This window comes from Convolutriloba macropyga, chromosome 8 (assembly GCF_964194025.1).
Source record: "Convolutriloba macropyga chromosome 8, txConMacr16.3, whole genome shotgun sequence".
Taxonomy (NCBI): Eukaryota; Metazoa; Xenacoelomorpha; order Acoela; family Convolutidae; genus Convolutriloba; species Convolutriloba macropyga.
The window spans coordinates 9,603,867-9,610,326 of NC_134475.1; positions in this window are offsets into that span (position 1 = coordinate 9,603,867).

Consider the following 6,460-nt stretch of genomic DNA (forward strand, 5'->3'; position numbering starts at 1 on the left):
TCATATTATTAGTAGCGTTATTAATTGCTCTTGAACGAAGTTCATAGCAATTATTGTAAACGTGTGTCTTTTTTATGCAAATTTTTAGTTTGACAATTTTGCGCTCTTGTAGAACATTCTGTGACTTCCCAATTGACTTTTTCACGCTTTCGTTCTTCATTTTTGAGTGATCTCTATAGATCTCACTCCGAAGTAAAGCTTGTTGCTAACAGAAATTGGTTGCAGCACAGCAAGAATAAGGTTTTGATAGCGAAGTTAGAAGTGCTTGGGGTCACGGTTCGGGAGGTCAATGGTTCGAATCCCGGACGGGAAAGGTTTTTTGGACCGATAACGAAAAATTGATTTAGGGTACAGCCCCTGAATTAACAGCTACAGCCTCGCTTGTCGTTCAAGAGCAATTCTTCCGACATTTGTCGGTTTATGTTATTATTTGAAGTCGATGCCTGCATTAACAATACAAATAACACTTCTTTGACCAAACTGCCAAAAAAGACAACAAAATTCAAGCTGAAAATATACATCTATCGGATTCAGAAGCGAATAAATTGTCTTTCAATGTTAATAAAAAAGTTCAGATGAATGTTAAGCAAATTGCTATTGATAATGTGATCCTGATTCATGACTCAACCATAAAGGTCCAACCTTTGTGCAAGTACCTTAGTGTCTTTGTAGACAACAAGCTATCTTTTGTTTCACATGTACAATACGTAACATCGTCTCTCTAAGCATTGTGGTATAGTGGCAAAAACTTTGGCACTTTGCCCCGCGGTCTAAATTAATAGAATACTACAAGACCAACGTTAACTCTATTATCCAATACGGTGATCTGATTTACGCTTTTACAAGTTATTCAATGTTGGACTTATTTTTATGCTCCAAAAGAAAATTTTGAATCTAAAATATTTTAGGAAGTATAGTGATAGTTCTTCAGATCTTTTTATGAAGCATAAAATTTTCAACGTGTACCAGCTACATATATACGAGTTTGTCCTTAAGTAAGCTCCACCAGGAGCGAAAACTCAATGACTTGTTTACTTTTGTTGAAAGGCGGATAACCCGCAGTTCGGCAAAACCGCTGCTAAATGAACCTATTTGTAGGCATATTGAAAAAAAATTATGGCAAGGGCCACTAAGCTCTTCAATGCTCTTTCAAATGCAGACCTTTTTCCTGAAGATGTTGTTTGTGGTTGTGTAAATAAATGAATTAATTTTTACCACAATTTCGAAGAATATCTTATAGTCAACAACGATGATATTGTCAAAAGCCTCTTTGCCTAATTTATTTTCTTTTCTATACCCTTGAATATTTGCTACTGGAGGTTTATTTGAGAGTTGGCTTTTTGTTAAAATATGAGCGTCTAAAACCCCGTAATTTACGAGATGTCGCATTTTTTGTGTTTTTTAGCATTTTGGGCGAAAATGGAATTGCAAATACTATACAAGGAATGTTGACCCAGACAAGCTGAGGCCAATCGGAATTTCCAATAAATAATTAATTTTTCCCCCAGAACATTTATTATTACCTTTTTTTCTCTTAAACTTATTTAAATCTTCGTTGCAAGTTTAGAGAGCCTCATTGGGGCAGGATTTGCGGGTACTATTAACCCTTTGGGTTTATGTTTTCTGACCAAAGTGGGGGGGGGGGGCTATAGTGGGAAAGATCCACAATTTTACATAAAATACTTTACAGTTTAGGTAAATTTCGTTCGAACATGCGCGTGCAACTTAAAATTTCTGATATCTGTAGTACCACGTTTTAAAACTTACAAAGTGTGTTTCAAACAAGGTTACAGTCACTTTGAAATTTTGGTCATCTCGGAACGCTAAAGGGTTCTCGACAAATGTCAGATTTGGCCGATGACTTCATCAGAGTTGAAAAAAGCTACATTGAAAAGTAAATTCTATCAAGGTACAAGGCTCCATCCTTTTTGTGCAGTTAGGCGATGTCCTTCAGCAAGGGGATTTGAATTAAGCTCATCGGGGGAGTTGAATTTCTAGGTCTTTTTCATGAAGGCCCCCCACGAAGTTGTAGTCCCCTTATGGATTTACAATGGGGCAATAAGTTATGACAACATGTGTATGTTGAGGGTTGGAGGCTATATTGAGAGAAACCCGGATTTCAAGCAATTGTGTTAAATGAAGAAAATGCTGTTAAAAATGTAACATGAGGAAAATTCGAAGTACTCGAGATCTAAAATTGGATTAGCGGTTTCTTAGATCTTTCTTTTGTTATTTAAAAAAGACTGAAAATTAAGAGCTCCGCTGGATTGCACCATATGTCACATGCTAAAACAAAAAACTACTTCTTGGAGGCTATACCTTATAACAAAAGATGAATTGATACTTTTGTCCTGAAAAGGTTGAATCGTCTGTATAAGTTTCGCGATACGTCTAGTTTAAATTTTTATTTAGCTTTGACTTTATTTAGCTTCTAACTTCTTTCATTCTTGTCGACCATGCAAGAACACAGCCAATCTGCCTTCAGGCGATTGAAAGTTGTGAAAAAATGCTTTGTTTTATTTGCAGCTTTGTTGACACCATTTTTTGTTATTCATTATACTTCGCCCAGAGAGCCATTAAAGCCCGACCAAACTCAATCTGTGTTTTCGTTTCCGAAAATCTATCACAAGTAAGTAGATTTTTTTTTGCAATTTCAGGGTCTTTTCCATGAAAGTCACGGATTTATAGTCCCCGGATTTATATTTACTGTAATGGGGGGCTATAAGTTGTATGGCCACAAAACAAAGTAAGCGTCTGTGTGCATGTGCGTGTGTGTGTGTGTGTGTGTGTGTGTGTGTGGGGGGGGGGGTTATAATGACGAAGACCCCAAAAAAATTTCCCCTCATAAATCATAAGTGCCGCTGAATCCGTTGAAAGTAAAGAAACAAAAACAAAGTAATACCGCAGGAAAAATCGTGAATTAAAATCTAAAGAAATAGATAACACAAGTAAAAAAAATAAGAATTATCAAAGCAGAATTTGTATTGTTGATACTCATGTTGTTAATTTAATGGGAAGCGTGAATCATTATACAAAAATTCTACAGCAAGAAAATAAGTCAGCTGTAAGTCAGCTGCATAGAAATTTCACAAATACATACACCTTTGAATTTTTTCCTGAAGACAATTTATTAGTTTTTTTCGCACTAATCAGAAGACATTCTTTAATCACAACTTATATCTTAGCTGGAATCGACTATTCGGCACTCGTAGTGTAGTATTGCTAATTGGATAATTGCCGCCGCAATTACCGATACTACAGAGTAAAATAATTTAACCGTCGACTTTGTGAACACTTTAGACTTAGTCTAAACTGAAGGAACTTTAAGAGAGAGCTATGCTGCGTGAATTGCGTTGAGTGAATGAATACATTATTCATAGCCAAATACTGCTGTGTATTATTTAATACACTATGTAGCAGGCCATACCGGCTGATTCACTGCCGCTATTAATACGCGTAAAAAGTGAAGGATACTGAAGCTATCCAGGCCGCTCTTCAGCAGCAAGCCTGAAACGATTATATGACTAAAGACGAGTAATAGTCGGCTCCACTAATGACCTAGGAATTGATTCGGAGCTAGTCATAGGTCTTGTGATTTTTTAGTCGTGTTGACTCAATTATAAACACGCACGAGCCTAGAGCTTGCTGCTGACGGAAATCAGACCAAACTCAACCAGCGCAAACGTAAGACGCTTGAATTTCTAACAAACATTTCTCTCTCTCTCTCTTTCTCTCACTGCTCTTAGAGCGAAATATCTACTCCTCAGCTAAGAGGGAAATACAGCAGCGATTGTAAGTCTGCCAATTTTATAGCAAAATAGAGTTAGAGTAATGTTCACATCCAGCAGTAAGATGGATTCAAATTCTTGATTAAGACTAGATACCCCACCGTATTTTCAAGTAAGATTTACCCCCTAATTGTGCTCTATCCTTTCTATCTATTTACTAATTAATCTTTATATCTAATCAATTTTATTTTTTAGCAAATAACACATAGATTTGGAAATTAGCAAAGAACATTGTGAGCATATAGTGAGACTTATTCTAGCACGTAATTAAGGTCGCTACAATAATATAGGTTTAGCTCTAGTGTGGTAATTAAGATCAAGCGAATAAAATCCCTACGACATCAGAGTTAAAAGTAGCTGGGACTTCTTTTAGTATTCTTCATCTGGTGAGACCAATCCATTTTTTTCCAAATTAACAATTGTTTCACTTTCAGGTCTGTTTTAGGTCAAAGTTTTGTTGTTTTTTTTTCTCACAGTTTCTTCCCGAATGGGTCACTAGTGTATTATAACCAAGCCCAGTTTATCCAGCGACAAAATGGAAGTGGCTGTTTTAGCGAAATGGAAGAAAGATAACTCATTCAAGCAATTCTAAAATTAAGAGAAAACAAAAGATCATCACTCGATACTAGTAACTTGCAACAGGATTAAATAAAAAACTAAAAAAAGACTTAGAGATAAACAAGCAAGCAAATAGAGAACTCCAAACAGCTCTAGACAACAGCAAATCCCTGTATGACCAAGCAATGTCAGAAACTGTTTTTTTGAGTGGACAAAATGAAAAAATGTTGACAAAAAATGTAGTGAAAAAATCTTTGTTTTTTTGCAGCTTTGTTAACACCATTTTTTGTTATTCATTATTTTTCGAACAGAGAGCTATTAAAACCCGACCGAACTCAATCTGTGTTTTCGTTTCCGAAAATCTATCTCAAGTAAGTAGATCTCTTTGCAATTTCAGGGTCTTTTCCATGAAAGTCACGGATTTATAGTCCCCCTTTGGTTATATTTACTGTAATGGGGGCTATAAGTTGTATGGCCACAAAACAAAGTAAGTGTCTGTGTGCATGTGTGTGTGTGTGTGTGGGGGGGGGGTTATGAGGTTGAAGACCACCAAAAAGTTTCCCCTTATAAATCATAAGTGCCGCTTAATGCTTTGAAAGTAAAGAAACAAAAACAAAGTAATACCGCAGGAAAAATTGTGAAATGAAACCTGAAGAGGTGGATAACACAAGTTTAAAAATAAGAATTACCAAAGCGGAATTTGTATTGTTGATACTCATGTTGTTAATTTAATGGGAATCGTGAATCATTATACAAAAATTCTACAGAAAAAAAAGTCAGAAGTCAGCTGTAAGTCAGCTGCATAGAAATTTCACAAATACATACAACTTTGAATTTTTTCTTGAAGACAACTTATTAGTTTTTTTGCACTAATCAGAAAACATTCTTTAATCACAACTTATATCTTAGCTGGAATCGACTCTTCGGCACTCTTAGCTGGGACTTCTTTTAGTATTCTTCATCTGGTGATACCAATCCAATATTTTCCAAATTAACAATTGTTTCATTTTCTGGTCTGTTTTGGGTCAGGGTTTTGAGTTGTTTTTTCTCTCACCGTTTTTTCCCGAATGAGTCACTAAGGTATTATAACCAAGCCCAGTGTATCCAGTGACAGAATGGAAGCGGCTGTTATAGCGAACAGGAACAAAGTTAAACTCATTCAAGCAATTCTAAAATTAAGAGAGGACAAAAGATCATCACTCGATACTAGTAACTTGCAACAGGATTAAATAAAAAAACTAAAAAAGACTTAGCAAATAGAGAACTCCAAACAGCTCTAGACAACACCAAATCCCTGTATGACCAAGCAATGTCAGAAACTGTTTTTTTGAGAGGACAAAATGAGAAAATGTTGACAAAAAATGTAGTGAAAAAATCTTTGTTTTATTTGCAGCTTTGTTAACATCATTTTTTGTTATTCATTATACTTCGAACAGAGAGCTATTAAAGCCCGACCAAACTCAATCCGTGTTTTCGTTTCCGAAAATCTATCACAAGTAAGTAGATTTTTTCATTTTCAGGGTCTTTTCCATGAAAGTCACGGATTTATAGTCCTCCTATGGTTATATTTACTGTAATGGGGGCTATAAGTTGTATGGCCACAAAACAAAGTAAGCGTCTGTGTGCATGTGTGTGTGTATGTGTGTGGGGGGGAGAGCTATAATGATGAAGACCACAAAAAATTTTCCCCTCATAAATCATAAGTGCCGCTTAATGCGTTGAAAGTAAAGAAACAAAAACAAAGTAATACCGCAGGAAAAATCGTGAATTAAAATCTGAAGAGATGGATAACACAAGTTAAAAAAAAGAATTACGAAAGCGGAATTTGTATTGTTGATACTCATGTTGTTATTTTAATGGGAATCGTGAATCATTATACAAAATTTCTATAGAAAAAAAATAAGTCAGAAGTCAGCTGTAAGTCAGCTGCATAGAAATTTCACAAATACATTCAACTTTGAGTTTTTTCCTGAAGACAACTTATTAGTTTTTTTGCACTAATCAGAAAACCTTCTTTAATCACAACTTATATCTTAGCTGGAATCGACTCTTCGGCACTCTTGGCTGGGACTTCTTTTAGTATTCTTCATCTGGTGGGACCAATCCAATATTTT